Below are 16,119 nucleotides of genomic sequence, written 5' to 3'. Positions count from 1 at the left end.
GCGACTCCATTTCCTGAGAGTGCTCAGGAAAAATCATCTGAAACAGCAGCTGCTGGTGTCCTTTTATAAAGCCACCGTGGAGACCATTCTAACAAACTGCATTACGTTGTGGGACGCTGGGTGCACGGCAGCAGACAGGAAAACAGTTCAGAGGGTCATCAACACAGTCCAGAGAATCGTGTGTTGTTCTCTACCCAGTCTTGAGGACATTGCCTGCTCTCGCTACCTCAGCAGAGCAGAAACTATCATCAAGGACTTTTCTCACCCCGGCCACCACCTCTTTGACCTGTTGTCTTCCGGCAGGCGCTACAGGTCACACAAAAGAAAAATAAACAGACTCAGAGACAGTTTCTTCCCCAGGGCCATGACCACCCTTAACACACACCGCACAAATAACTGAAACTCTTGCAAACACATTACCTCATACAGATGTAAAATCGTATACTTTGCACGATGTTGCCAATTTTGCATATTGCACTAAAACGATCCCAAAACTGTATGCAACATCCTACATGCCCACATTTCTTGTGTAAATATTTGTGTAAATTACAACCTTTATCTTCTGTATATTTTTAAATAACAGATTTTGCATGTTATTTATAATATATACATTTTATTCTTTTGCTTAATATTTTCCCATTTCTGAATACTATTTGTTCTCCTATTTATAATTAGATTTAGATGAGAATCATGGAAAAAAACAAACATATTAAACATTTAGTAAAATCTAACATCATATCTAAAACAATCAAATAAAAACAAAAGCCTACCTAAAAAATATTCAGGAAACGTTTTTCAAAGTATGCAATACAATTCTGTATTAATCAACTTTAAAAGTGGGCGACTCCAAGTACTCTCATTGTTTAAGTAGCTTTTGTTTTTTTAACCTGTAACCTGAAGTTTTCTGCAAAAGATGCAGCCTAACAAGACGAGCAAATTGATGAAAACAGCTAGAAGCACAGGAAGGATGATGGCGAGTAGAGCAGCAGATTTTTTGTCTGCAAAGAAATCCGCACAACTCTTTTGTGAATCTTTAAAGCAGCACTCAAATGATGTTTAATGTGAATAAATCAGGTGTTAAATACCAAGGAAGCAGTCTTTAGCAGTAAATGCAGTCGTTTGATTGGTCAAAGGGTTGCTCACTTCGCAGCGGTAAACCCGATCGTCACGTTCGTCCCTGAGGCTTATCGCTAAATTGGGACCTGGCTGCCCAGATTTCTTTTCCAGCCGAGATCCAATTGAACTTTACTAAACGGGGATGTTTGGATGAAGTTGAGCACATCAGCGTTGCGTGGTTAGCGTCGGACATTTCACAAGTGATGCTGGGTTTGGGTACTTTGTCTGGAAGCAAATACATGAAATAAAGCAAGCAACTTATATAATAAGATGAAACCGAACTCAAAATACAGTGGTACCACTTTATATGAGCAACCCTACACACGAGATTTTCGGTATGCGAGTTCGGTTGGCAACAACAATTTTGCCCGCGACACAACTGAAAATAGAGTTCGCGAGCAGTCCCAGAAGCTACCACTGGAGACCGCTTGTGACTGCTCAATCCCAGCATGGGCTCGCCCAGTTTAACCCATGCAAACTGCTACAGGCAAAAAAATGCATAAATGATTTGAAAATAGATACAAAAATATATGAAACATAAAGCAGCAGAGTTTCTCAACTGGTGGACAAGGACCCAAAACTGAGTCACGGACCTGTTTTTTTAGTATTTGCCTTGGCAAAATAATGCTAAGGAAAAGAAAGAAAAAAAAAACAGATGGTCGATTACATTACCTAACAGTAGCCCTGCTTAATCTCTGCTTGCTGTTAAGTCAATTGGTGTCGTCCCGATTGTGTTTGAGAGGGACCACATCTCATTTTATTGTGATTTTGTTGGTTTTATTTCCTTTTTCTGCCCATCATAATGGGTCCCAGGAAAGTCCCAAGTTCGTAAAAAGGGAAAGGTGGAAAACAGTGACAACAACGATTACATTTTTAGCTTTTCACCAGTGTATTCATATTATTAATGACATAATTAAATGGTTATGGATGTTTAAGTACATACTTTAATTAACATTTTCATTTCTTTTAGTATGTGGCGATTTTAAAGCTGTTTTAGGGTGTCGCTTATATGCGATGTAGGCTTATATGCGAGTATTTACGGTGCTTAAAGTCGTTTTGGTTTTGCTGGTTATTTTTATTTTATTTTTTATTGAAAAGGTGACAAAAATCTATGATCTCTGCTTTAAACTTTAAATTTGAGAAGAGGATTTCTTTTTTCTTGAATTTGGTCACAGCTTGTCATTAGGGTGCAACGATGGGTCCTGAAATCAGACCAGTTGAGAACCCCCAGCGAAAAAGCCTCTGGGTTTTCATTTTTCATTGAGTTTTTCTTTCAAGAAAAATTTGAAAGCCGCAAGGGACGCAATCCCAATTGTGCGATGTAAAATGAACAAAACAGGCCGACTCTAAATTTCAGAACGAAAGAGTTTTTCCACAGTGATTTCGAATTTAGTATCGTATTGTCACACGCACACCGCTAGATCATTTTTGAAGAGCGAAATGATGTCTGCTTCACACCAGAAAAAGACAGCAACTAGATGATGAAGTTGCTGGTTTCTAAAGCTTAAGGGGAAGTTATGTTTTTTTTAGGACTTTTAAAATCAAATTTAAGACCAAGTTGACCAAAAAACGAATGGAAAAAAACAAAACACGCAAAGTTGCAAATAAAGTAAATCGGTGAGTTATAAAAAAAAAATGGGAACAGATAAATGTCACCAAATCTTCTTAGTTCAAATAAATCAAAATATTTTAATGTCGCCACATTTTCAAGACTTTTGAAAATTGAATTTAGGACATTTTAATGCCAATTAAATCCTTATTTTTGGGATAATGAATTTAATGCCTTTTAATACTTTTCAAGGATCCCTGGGAACCTGTGTATCTGGGTCAGATTAAGACGCTTTTCCATCTAATCCCTAATAACCCCTATAGGCAGGTAGGTGCCTTGCATGGCTGCCTCTGGCTATCGGTGTGTGAGTCTGTGTGTGAATGGGTAAAGTGTAAACTACAGTGTGAAGCGCTTTGGAGGTCTTCAGTGACTGAATAAAAGCGCTATACAAATGCAGTCCATTTATCAGTTTATCTACTGGTAACCATAAAAAACAGTACTGTTTCATGTGGGGGAGCAAACCCCTACCCAAAAACAGCTTAGAGAGGGATGGGAGATGCAAGGCGGTACTTACCCAAGATACACCACAGGAAGTAATGCCCCGATGACCAAGGGTTCCATAAATCATGAACTTTAATTTTAAGTGTACAGTAAGTGTACCATAAGTGTACAGTAAGTGCTCACATATCATCAAGAGTCTCCTTTCATTGTGGCGCTGCCACGAGCGGGTCCCTTTTCCAGCAGCTGCCCAATTGTTTTATTGTCTGCTCCTATCTTCGGTGTTTTTTCTTCCCGTTTTGACAACTACACTATGGATTACTTCTATCCTATGGACATTGGTTTTAGCGCACAATAAATGCGTGTATTCAAGGAATTTCAACTCCTTGCCCTGAAGAATTCTCGTGCCGGCGTGATGAAGGGGCCTATCGTGGAAGGAGAGCCGGAGCTAGCGAAGCGGCTAGCGGCGTTATAAGTCTTTGGTACCATCCGTAATCATGGTAAATGCGAATTCACGACCAAATAAGATCATCAAGTGCGGGTGGAAAACATCGAAGCGCACAGGGAGCGCAGTTGCTGTGTTTTGCGGAAACGTGGCTCACGTTTAGCATTCCGGACGCTAACGTGTAGCCACCCGGAGCTACCCGGAGCAATCCGGCTTTAACGCCGCTAAACAGAGACACGAAAGCCGGGGGGAATCGGAGAAGAGGCGGACTTGCTAACACGAGGTGGTGTATCCCTGGATTTTCACAAAGAAAAGTTTTCCATCTGCCGCAAGAATGTCGAACTTTTGGACTGGCGTGACGTCATCCGCTCCGCTACAAGCACCCCTAGGGCATCATGTTCATCTGTTAATAAACAACGGGGTAGACTGCTGGAAGTGTGAATTTCCCTACGGGGATGAATAAAGTATCTATCTATCTATCTATCTATCTATCTGTTCTCATACCAGTCAAGCTCCACAAATTGCTCCAATTTTTAAATATTGCAATTCCTACTTGTTAAGTAGTAATAAACTTGAGAAAAACAACACGGCACCTATTCACTCAAAGCAAGACTGACTAAGTAGAACCTTGAGAATTTTTTTTTTTTGCCATTTATGATGACATCAGCTGTTAAGGGTGACCTATACGATCCGAATTATTTTTTAGGCATGAAAATTGGAAAGGACTTTAACAAGGTGAGACGGATGTGGAGGAATTATTGTATTTTCTTGTGTATAATAGATAAAAAAAATCGGTACAAAACTTTAGTTTGACTTTATCTCAGCTCAAACTAATCATTGAAAATGACAAACATTAATAATTACATCCACCCATGATTGAAATAATTTGTGGACGACAACTATGAACACAATAGCGCCATAAAGCTTTTAATGTATTTACTTAATGTCTTTCAAAGTCAAATTCATCATCAGATACATCAGAGTTGTTCCCTTCGTGGTGCTTTTTTTTGCATTTATATCTTCCGGATGAAATTTTGTTTTTTTCTTTTCTTTAAAATTTGTCTCTGGTATCGTGAAAAAATAGCGCGAAAATGACGTAAAATCATAAGTGTTTCACACAAAAATATTCAAACGCACCACATCAAACGCCCAGTTCACTTTGGAAAAACTCAAAACATTTTCTCCTTGGATCTTCCAGGGGTCCCCCTAAAGTTGAGATATTTTCATGCCTGATTTTTGTTTCCCATATGAAAATTGTTATAATCTGAATTTTTTAAAAAAGGAACACGTAGAGGTTGAATGGTATGCGAGCTCTATCACTCTTCCTTGCAAACGTCCCACTTAACCCTAATCCATCCACTTCCTCCAAACATAAAACTTCATTAATAGACAATTCCCTCGGCAATTGCGAGAGTTGGGGCTGGAGCTGGCAGTTGTTAGCATGTAACTATAAGCTTGAAGCTGCGAGTAGTCTTTAGCATGTAGTCCTTAGCATGAAGTATTCAACAAGTAGTCGATAGCATATAGTCTTTTACATGAAGTTTTTAGCATGTAAAAATATTAAAACATCGGAGCTTCAGAAAACCAATGCAAAAGTGCCACAACGAGTAATGCTGAAGACAATATGATTACTTCTCAACAATGTGACAGTATATGTGAATTTAATCATGTGATTCCCATAAATATTTCTAGATTTTCCCCCCATATAACTTTTTAAAACAATTTGAAATGTTAAAAAAGGAACAAGTACAAGTTGACGGGTATACGATCCCTGTCACTCTTCCTTGCAATGTACCACCAAACCCTGACGCATCCACTTCCTCCATACACAAAACTTCAAAAATAGACAATTCCCTCGGCAATTTTGAGAGTTGGGGCTGGAGCTGGAGCTGTTGGCATGTAACTATAAGCCTGAAGCTGCATTTAGTCTTTAGCATGTAGTCGTTAGCATATAGTCTTTAGCAGGAAGTTTTTTGCATGTACAAAAATATTAAAACATACTGGAGCTTCAGAAGACCAATACAAAATTGCCACAACGAGTAACGCTAAAGACCATAGGATTACTTCTCAACAATCTGACAGTATATGTGAATTTAATGATGTGATTCCTATAAATAGTTCTAGATTCTTCCCCCATTTAACTTTTTGAATTTTTTGTTTAATGTTAAAAAAAGGAACACGTACAGGTTGACGGGTATGCGATCGCTGTCACTCTTCATTGCAAACGTCCCTCCAAACCCTTACCCATCCAGTTCCTCTATACGCAAAACTTCATTAAGACGATTGCCTCCGGTTTAAGTGCTCATAATAAACTCGGTAATATCATCTTATTTATCATAATACAGTATTCTTTGTATCTTTAATTACCGATTTAATGTGATTTTGAGGATCAGGAAAATATGTTTCAGAGCCTTTTGCATAACGTTGATGCTTTTGGGAAGTCGGGAACAGGCCACGGGGCCCACGGGGGCCGGCCGGGCACAGCCCGAAGGGACGACGTGGGACCCTCTTCCCATGGGCTCACCACCTGTAGGAGGGGCCAAAGGGGTCGGGTGCGCAGAGAGCTGGGTAGCAGCCAAGGGAGGGGTCCTTGGCGCGACGATCCCCGGCTACAGAAACTGGCTTTTGGGACATGGAACGTTACCTCTCTGGCAGGGAAGGAGCCCGAGTTGGTGCGTGAGGTTGAGAAATTCCGACTAGATATAGTCGGACTCACCTCTACGCACGGCTTGGGCTCTGGTACCAGTCCTCTCGAGAGGGGTTGGACTCTCTTCCACTCTGGAGTTGCCCGTGGTGAGAGGCGCAGAGCCGGTGTGGGCATATTAATTGCTCCACGGCTCGGCGCCTGTACGTTTGGGTTCACCCCGGTAGACGAGAGGGTAGCCTCCCTCCGCCTTTGGGTGGGGGGACGGGTCCTGACTGTTGTTTGTGCTTATGCACCAAATAGCAGTTCGGAGTACCCACCCTTCTTGGGGTCCTTAGAGGGTGTGCTTGAGAGCGCGCCCCCTGGGGACTCCCTCGTACTGCTGGGAGACTTCAACGCTCACGTGGGCAATGACAGTGAGACCTGGAAGGGCGTGATTGGGAAGAACGGCCCCCCTGACCTGAACCCAAGTGGTGTTTCGTTATTGGACTTCTGTGCTCGTCATGGTCTGTCCATAATGAACACCATTTTCAGACATAAGGGTGTCCATATGTGCACTTGGCACCAGGACACCCTAGGCCGTAGTTCGATGATCGACTTTGTCATCGTTTCGTCGGACCTGCGGCCGCATGTTCTGGACACTCGGTTGAAGAGAGGGGCGGAGCTGTCAACTGATCACCACCTGGTGGTGAGTTGGCTTCGATGGTGGGGGAAGATGCCGGCCCGACCCGGCAGACCCAAGCGTGTTGTGAGGGTCTGTTGGGAACGGCTGGCAGAATATCCTGTCAGAAGAAGTTTCAATTCACACCTCCGGCAGAACTTCGCCCATGTCCCGAGGGAGGCGGGGGACATTGAGTCCGAGTGGACCATGTTCCGCGCCTCCATTGTCGAGGCGGCTGATCGGAGCTGTGGCCGCAAGGTAGTCGGTGCCTGCCGCGGTGGCAACCCTCAGACCCGTTGGTGGTCACCGGCGGTGAGGGATGCCGTCAAGCTGAAGAAGGAGTCTTATCGGGCCTTCCTGGCCTGTGGGACTCTGGAAGCAGCTGGCAGGTATCGGCTGGCTAAGCGGAATGCGGCTTTGACGGTTGCCGAGGCAAAAACTCGGGCATGGAAGGAGTTTGGCGAGGCCATGGAAGCCGACTTCCGAACGGCTTCGAGGAAATTCTGGTCCACCATCCGACGTCTTAGGGGGAGGAAGCGGTGTGCCATCGACACTGTGTATAGTGCCGATGGGGCGCTGCTGACCTCGACCCGGGACGTTGTGAATCGGTGTGCGGAGTACTTCGAAGACCTCCTCAATTCCACCGGCACGTCTTCCTCTGGGGAAGCAGAGCCTGAGGACTCTGGGTTGGGCTCTCGTATCACTGGGGTTGAAGTCACCGAGGTTGTCAAAAAACTCCTCGGTGGCAGGGCCCCGGGGGTCGATGAGATCCGCCCAGACTTCATTAAGGCTCTGGATGTTGTGGGCGTGTCATGGTTGACGCGCCTCTGCAACATCGCGTGGACATCGGGGACAGTGCCTCTGGACTGGCAGACTGGGGTGGTGGTTCCCGTCTTTAAGAAGGGGGACCGGAGAGTGTGTTCCAACTACAGGGGAATCACACTTCTCGGCCTCCCTGGTAAGGTCTATTCAGGGGTACTGGAGAGGAGGGTCCGCCAGGAAGTCGAATCTCGGATTCAGGAGGAACAAAGTGGTTTTCGTCCTGGCCGTGGAACACTGGACCAGCTCTATACACTCTTCAGGGTCTTTGAGGGTGCATGGGAGTTTGCCTGTCCGGTCTACATGTGTTTTGTGGACTTGGAGAAGGCATTCGACCGTGTTCCTCGGGAGGCCCTGTGGGGGGTGCTTCGGGAGTATGGGGTACCGCATAGTCTTATCCGGGCTGTGCGGTCCCTGTATGCCCGGTGCCAGAGTCTGGTCCGCATTGCCGGCAATAAGTCGGATTCGTTCCCGGTGAGGGTTGGGCTCCGCCAAGGCTGCCCTTTGTCACCGATTCTGTTCATAACTTTTATGGACCGAATTTCTAGGCGCAGCCTTGGCGGGGATGGAGTCCGGTTTGGGGGCCTCAGCATTGCGTCACCGCTTTTTGCAGATGACGTGGTGCTGTTGGCTTCCTCAGCCCGTGATCTTCAGCTCTCGCTGGAGCGATTCGCAACCGAGTGTGAAGCGGCCGGGATGGGGATCAGCACCTCCAAGTCCGAGGCCATGGTTCTCAGTCGGAAAAGGGTGGTATGCTCCCTCCGTGTCGGGGAGGAGGTCTTGCCCCAAGTGGAGGAGTTCAAGTATCTTGGGGTCTTGTTCACGAGTGAGGGTAGAATGGAACGGGAGATCGACAGACGGGTCGGTGCAGCGTCTGCCGTCATTCGAACCCTGTACCGGTCTGTCGTGGTGAAGAGGGAGCTGAGCCGAAAGGCAAAGCTCTCGATCTACCAGTCGATCTACGTTCCTACCCTCACCTATGGTCATGAACTTTGGGTCATGACCGAAAGAACTCGATCCCGGATACAAGCGGCCGAAATGAGTTTCCTCCGCAGGGTGGCTGGGTTCTCCCTTAGAGATAGGGTGAGAAGCTCAGTCATCCGGGAGGGACTCGGAGTAGAGCCACTGCTCCTCCGCGTTGAGAGGAGCCAGTTGAGGTGGCTCGGGCATCTAATAAGGATGCCTCCTGGACGCCTCCCTCGGGAGGTGTTCCGGGCATGTCCCACCGGCAGGAGGCCCCGGGGGCGGCCCAGGACACGTTGGAGAGACTATGTCTCTCGGCTGGCTTGGGAACGCCTCGGGGTCCCGTCGGATGAGCTGGAGGAAGTGGCTGGGGATAGGGACGTCTGGGCTTCCCTTTTAACGCTGCTGCCCCCGCGAACCGACCTCGGATAAGCGGAAGACAATGGATGGATGGATGGAACAGGCCAATTTGTTTTTAAATGTCACATGGGGAAAATTTGCTCCTTACACTAGCACGATCCTGGAATGAACAAAGCTCTTATAAGGGGGTACCACTGTACCATGCTTGTTATTTGTTTTTAAACATGTGGTAAACTGACCGATAACCTCTCATTTATACTTTGATCGATGCACTTGCTTGTACACGTCCACTTCCAGTTCGTACTCTCCACTGTCTTCGTACGCGGCGTCTTTGATGGCCAGTTCAGCGGAGGCCCAGTCCAAGGTGAGCCTCTTCTCATACGGGGGGAAGACAAATTCCTCCATGCCGTCAAACAAAACCACTTTCTTGCTGTCGCGAGTCCAGAGAATTCCATCAGGTTGTCCGAAAATGGACAGCACCAAGTTTATGACTTGACCTTTGAGTGCATAGTTTGGACTCCGAGCACAAACTGGGAAAAGAAGTGAGGGAGAAATCACACTTACAAATAAGGGTAGACTAGAGTTAGATACCTTTTAGTCTTGAATCCTTATCTTCAATTCTTCATTTGCCAAAAACATCGTTTTCTGCCTTCTAACTTTGGTTTTAGACATCCCTCAAGTCTCTATGACATGGGTGTGCAACATTTTGTAGTTGGGAGCCACATTGGGTTCCAAACATGTGGCTGAGGGGCCAGTTCTGGAGACTTAACTAATTTATTTTGTTCATGAATAGATATATTCAATATACATGTGATAATTCTTTAAATTTGTTTTTCAATAGTATAGTTCTACACTCACAATTAAAGCAAGATAATATATTGGCTCCCTGTTTTAAGAAGCTCGTTGGATGTTTAGTTTTGGAGTATTAAGCAGTTATAATTTTGACGTTTTTCTGCAGTCGTATTTCGATTGTAGTTTTTTTTCCAGTATATATATGTACCGTATTTTCCGCACTATAGGGCGCACCGGGTTATAGGGCGCACCCCCAAAAAATTGTTTTTGGTCCTATATCTTCCATAGATAAGGCGCACCGGATTATAAGGCGCTACAATGGGAACGTCGACAAAACAGTCAGATGATTCAGTCCAACTGATTACCCCCTTAACATTCTCAAAGCTTGCAAAGAAGCGAATACGTGTCGTAGACACGTGCGGATGCGGTGTCCGTACGATGTCACTTAAATGCGTCATTTCAAAAATATCATTCGGAAGGTTGAAGTCTTGGGATTCAAGAAATGCCAAACATTTCTATGTTTCTATTTTCTTTTTCGCTCACAACTTTACTGTGCATATGACAATAAACACTTGGAATTGAGTTTAATTCACTCAACTCATCACAGCAACATCAAGATCGTTCTAAAACAAGATACCGGGAAAATATAAAGCCGCATAACTCACCTAAGTTCTCACGTTCAATAATGATACGCAATCATGGTCTTCGTACAACCGTGAGTGAAGTAAATCCAGGAGAGTAGAATATCTACAGATACAGACTAATGAAACATGTTTCTTTATGGTGTACTGTAGCAAGCTTGCTACGCCATTGCTAAACTCGGCCGATTGCAGGGTTTGTTTTGGCCATCTAGCCAATCCGAGGCTCCGAATAACTTCAGCCAATAGTGATCGATTCAAATGATGATTGACACATTGGTTAGCCAATGAAACGCCGGTATATAAATCCCACCATACACCGCGGACTTGCTATGCCATTGCTAAACTCGGCCGATTGCAGGGTTTGTTTTGGCCATCTAGCCAATCCGAAGCTCCGAATAACTTCAGCCAATAGTGATCGATTGAAATGATGATTGACACATTGGTTAGCCAATGAAACGCCGGTATATAAATCCCAGCATACACCGCAGACTTGCTACGCCATTGCTAAACTCGGCCAATTGCAGGGTTTGTTTTGGCCATCTAGCCAATCCGAGGCTCCGAATAACTTCAGCCAATAGTGATTGATTCGAATGATGATTGACACATTGGTTAGCCAATGAAACGCCGGTATATAAATCCCAGCATACACCGCGGACTACACCACGTTCGGGGTAAAATCGAGTCGGCGGCTGTTGAGTAAGTTGCAAGACCTTGCGAATCTAATATTGAGCCATATATAAGGTGCACTGTGTTATAAGGCGCATGGTCAGCTTTTGGAAAAAATTAAGACTTTTAGGTGCGCCTTATAGTGCGGAAAATACGGTAGTATTTAAGTAGTATTACTGTAGTTGGAGTTTTGCAGTATTTCTGGGGTAATATTTCTGTAGTAGTATTTTTGTATTATAGCATTACAGTAGTGGTATTTTTGTACAATTTGTATTTACAAAGTATTATTTTGGTAGTATTTCTGTAGAATGTTTTGTATTATAGTATTACTAATATAGTAGCATTTTGCAGTACTTGTTTTATTTTCAGAATGAAAGCAATATATATATATATATATATATATATATATATATATATACTACTATTACATACACTTCTAATCAGTGCAACTTCTGCAGTCACTCGAACAGTGACTGTAGCCTTCAACCAGGAGAAGATGTCGTCAAGTGGTGTCTAACAGTCACTGGGCGTTTCGACCCTTAACCACAATGCCCTCGAGTTGGCAGGCCGGCAGTGATGGCCAGTCACTGCCCATCTTCCCCTGGTCCCCAGCTAAACTCCTCTCTCCTACTCCAGAGCCAACAAGAGGCTCTCTCCGCGGCTTCCCCCACCCTTTTGGCAGCTGCATTTCTCTCCCTTCCACTTATTCCCAGAGCTGTTAATGTGTCCCATACAGACTGTGCTGGGAAGCCCCTGCACCCGACCTCCACTGGGAATAGCCAGGTCTGCCATCCCTTGTTCCTGCACTGTTGGACCAGCTCTTGATATTTGGTGTTTTTCCTTTCATGGGCTTCGCTGCATCCTTCTTCCCATGGTACAGTTAGCTCAATCAGGATGATTTTTTTAGCCTCTTCTGACCAAATCACGACGTCTGGCCTCAAGGAAGTTTGGACTACCTGGGGAAAGTGTAATTTCCTTCCCAGGTCTACCTTCCTCTCCCACGCTGGTGCTGTTTGCAGGAGGCTCTTTTTGGTCTTCTTGGAGGATGCTGGTTTCTCCCCTTCCCTGACAAACGGGATGGAATGTATTGGACTGGGTTGAGGTTGGTGCTTCTTCCGCCTATCCTGCTCAAGATGTAAGCCAGTGCACCTTGTCATGGCGCCAGCGGTATCTGCCCTGGCTAAGAGCAATCTGGCATCCTGCCAGAATATGCGCCAGTGTCCCTCTCCCACCACATAGCCTGCACGTTGGGTCCTCCCTCAACCCCCACCTGTACAGGTTGGTTGGTGTTGAAAGAGTATCGTACACTGACCGGAGCAAGAAAGAGATCCGGAACGGTTCCAACCTCCAGAGTTCTGGCCAGGTGATCCTTCGCTTTGGTGGGTCCCACTTCGTCCAGGCTCCTTGGACTCCAAGCTCCACTGCCCCGGACCACCTGCCTTCCTCCTCCAGTTGACAGACCTCGGCCTGCACCATGTCTCTCCTCTGCCTTGGATCAGCTTTTGACCATTGCTGGAAATGAGTAGACCCTAATCCCGAACGCCCTACGCATGCATTTCCGATGAGATCTTTCAACCTCAGCCTGCCTTCTGCCTGATGTACTTGGCTGTCTGCTACCCATTTACGCCCCGATCTTGTAATCACGCCCGCGCCCCTAACCATCTCGTCGCTAGAATCTTTGAGCATCATGACCGCCCTACACTTGGCCACCTTGAACTCTTCCACTACCGAAGACAGGGTAAACTGCAGCTGCCCCGACCTGATGTAAAGCCCTAATGATGTGAAGCTTGGTGGAATCTTTGATTGATGGTATGTTTTCTCCTTGGATTCGAAGTTGGAACCTGCTTGTGACCTTCCCGCTCCTGATCACCATGCTTCTTGACTTTCTAGACTTGTATTTCATCCGAACCCAGGTTGCTATCTCGTCCAGTGCCTTCAGGATCCATCTTGCTTGCACATGGGTCATTGTTGTAATAGTAAGGTCGTCCATAAAGCATCTCAACGGAGGTTGACATATGCCAGACCTCGTCATCGGCCCTCTGGTCTTCTTCACCGCGGCAGTGATGAGTAGATTCATGCCCATAACAAACAGGATGGGGGAGATGGTGCACCCTGTGACGATCCCCTTCTCCAAGTCTTGCCACTAGGTGGTAAACTGGGTGGTTTGGAACCGAAACATGAATCCACTGAAGTAGGAGGTGATCATTCCCCTTGTGTGCTGTGGGATATGGTAATGCTCCATCGCAGTGTTGATGAGATCATGGGTAATTGACCCATATGCATTGGCCAAGTCTAGCCAGACGACTGTTAAGTCTCCTTTACTTTCTTTGGCCTCGCGGATCAACTGGCTGATGATGCTTGTGTGCTCCAGACCCTGGGATGCCACTTTTCTGGATTGATGTGTCGATATATTTGTTCTTGACCAAGTACGTTGTCAGCCTCTGTGCCAGGACTGAGAAAAATATCTTACATTCAACACTTAGTAGAGAAATGGTTCGGAATTGGCTTAGGTCAGATGAGTCCTTTTCCTTAGGCACAAGGCACCCATCCGCTCTCTTCCAGGAAGTTGGAATTACGCCCTTTATCCAAATTCTCCGCAGTAGCTTCCACAGCCTCCGTAGAAGTAATGGACATCTCTTGTACACTTTGTAAGGTATACCGCTGGGTCCTGGGGCAGATGATGACCGGGCTTTTTTCACAACGTCCTGGAACTCTCTCCATGATGGCTCCTTAGTGTTGAGCTTCTCTTCCGGGGTTTTGCTGCTTCCAATCCTTGGGTGGATGTCCAAGGCTTGGCTTCGAAAGGTGTCGCTGTGACTTTCTTTAAGGAAACTTTCTACCGTTTCTTTATGGCTGGTCAGTCTCCCAGATCTTGCTTCCCCCAACAAGGTTTGGATGAACTTGTACGGGTTTTTAGTGAACTGTGCACGTTTGACCTCCTTTTCCTTTCTCAGTCTCCGAGACCTCTCTGCCCTTCTTAGTCTGCACAATTGTCCTCGAAGTCCAGTGGTCAAGTCTTTTATGCCCTCCTTCTCTCAGGGACTGGCATGTTTGTACTGCGAGTTGAGAGCCTTGATTTCCCTTCTCAACTTCTTGATCGGTTTTTCCCTTCTGTTGGGATGTTTTGCAGGTGCTATAGTGCTGCCTTTCTTATCCTCTGTACCAAAACGCTCCTTGGCCATGGAGTAAGCACAAGCAGCCATGCTGTTGATTTTCCTTTCTGCTGATCCTGCCAAAGTGGCCTCTAGGACTCTATCAAGGTCCTGGTCAAGTTGGTTCCATGCAAGGTTGTTGTTTGCTGGAGGCCACTTCACTCTCTCTTTAGGGCGTTGGGCGCCTGGGGTCGTGTGACGGGGGACCCTATGGTCGAGGAGTATCGCAGATGCCGAGAGGTCTCCTGTACTGTGGGATGCTTCCTGACTGGAATCTTCCTGCGTCTCACTGAGTGTCTCCACTATGCGCTGCATCTGATTTACCCCTTTCCCACAGATGGTCTTGGATTGGTGTATCTTAAGTCCCTTTGCGTTTTTACAGATTTTCCCGCAGTGGCACTTTGCCTCAAACACGTCCCCAGTCAGTGTGGTTTGGGTAAGCCGTCTCATCGTCTTTGTCCTTGCCGTAGCCGTTACCAGTGAATCTGTCCTCTTGAGTCTCTCATCCTCCCGCCCCCTCGGGAGACTCTGGGGTATTGCTCATTGTTTCTTTTCGTAGCAATGGTTGGTGCCCTCTTGCGAGTACTGTGGGTGGGGTTGCTAGCCCCACACACCCATGCCAGTCTTTCCTGGAAGTCATCTGTCTTTCCAGCGTCACCAATCTTCCTTGGTGTCCATCCAGCCTTTCCTGGAAGTCACTGGTGATCCAGCGTCAAAACTATTACATATACTTCTAATCAGTGCGACTTCTGCAGTCACTCGAACAGTGACTGTAGCCTTCAACCAGGAGAAGATGTTGTCAAGTGGTGTCCAACAGTCACTGGGCGTTTCGACCCTTAACCACAACGCCCTCGAGTTGGCAGGCCGGCAGTGATGGCCAGTCACTGCCCATCTTCTCCTGGTCCCCAGCTAAACTCCTTTCTCCTACTCCAGAGACAACAAAAGGCTCTCTCCGCGGCTTCCCCCACCCTTTTGGCAGCTGCCTTTCTCTCCCTTCCACTTATTCCCAGAGCTGTTAATGTGTCCCATACAGACTGTGCTGGGAAGCCCCTGCACCCGACCTCCACTGGCAATAGCCAGGTCTGCCATCCCTTGTCCCTGCACTGTTGGACCAGCTCTTGATATTTGGTGTTTTTCCTTTCATGGGCTTTGCTGCATCCTTCTTCCTATGGTACAGTTAGCTCAATCAGGATGATTTTTAGCCTCTTCTGACCAAATCACGACGTCGGGCCTCAAGGAAGTTTGGACTACCTGGGGAAAGTGTAATTTCCTTCCCAGGTCTACCTTCATCTCCCACGCTGGTGCTGTTTGCAGGAGGCTCTTTTGGTCTTCTTGGAGGATACTGGTTTCTCCTCTTCCCTGACGAACTGGATGGAATGTATTGGACTGGGTTGAGGTTGGTGCTTCTTCCGCCTTTCCTGCTCCAAGATGTAAGCCAGTGCACCGAGGACCTTGTCATGGCGCCAGCGGTATCTGCCCTGGCTAAGAGCAATCTGGCATCCTGACAGAATATGCGCCAGTGTCCCTCTCCCACCACATAGCCTGCACGTTGGGTCCTCCCTCAACCCCCACCTGTACAGGTTGGTTGGTGTTGGAAGAGTATCGTACACTGACCGGAGCAAGAAAGAGATCCGGAACGGTTCCAACCTCCAGAGTTCTGGCCAGGTGATCCTTCGCTTTGGTGGGTCCCACTTCGTCCAGGCTCCTTGGACTCCAAGCTCCACTGCCCCGGACCACCTGCCTTCCTCCTCCAGTTGACGGACCTCGGCCTGCACCATGTCTCTCCTCTGCCTTGGATCAGCTTTTGACCATT

At 46.5% G+C, this 16,119-nt stretch overlaps 1 pseudogene across 1 annotated transcript in view; it reads right to left on the bottom strand.

Annotated features, from left to right (window-relative positions):
• Nucleotides 1-1,062: 1,062 nt before the first annotated feature.
• The window catches only part of LOC148353151 (uncharacterized), a 57,785-nt pseudogene continuing 42,728 nt past the window's right edge, over nucleotides 1,063-16,119 (bottom strand). Inside the window, exons 12-13 of the transcript XR_015852774.1 lie at nucleotides 9,295-9,585; nucleotides 1,063-1,341 (exon numbers count right to left, since the gene is read on the bottom strand). The product of XR_015852774.1 is annotated as an uncharacterized LOC148353151 (transcript). The remainder of the gene's footprint in view (nucleotides 1,342-9,294; nucleotides 9,586-16,119) is intronic.

This window comes from Urocampus carinirostris, chromosome 14, assembly GCF_059441175.1.
Source record: "Urocampus carinirostris isolate Australia breed hairy pipefish chromosome 14, RoL_Ucar_1.0, whole genome shotgun sequence".
In the NCBI taxonomy this organism is placed as follows: Eukaryota; Metazoa; Chordata; class Actinopteri; order Syngnathiformes; family Syngnathidae; genus Urocampus; species Urocampus carinirostris.
This window is presented reverse-complemented; position numbering and strand designations above follow the sequence as displayed.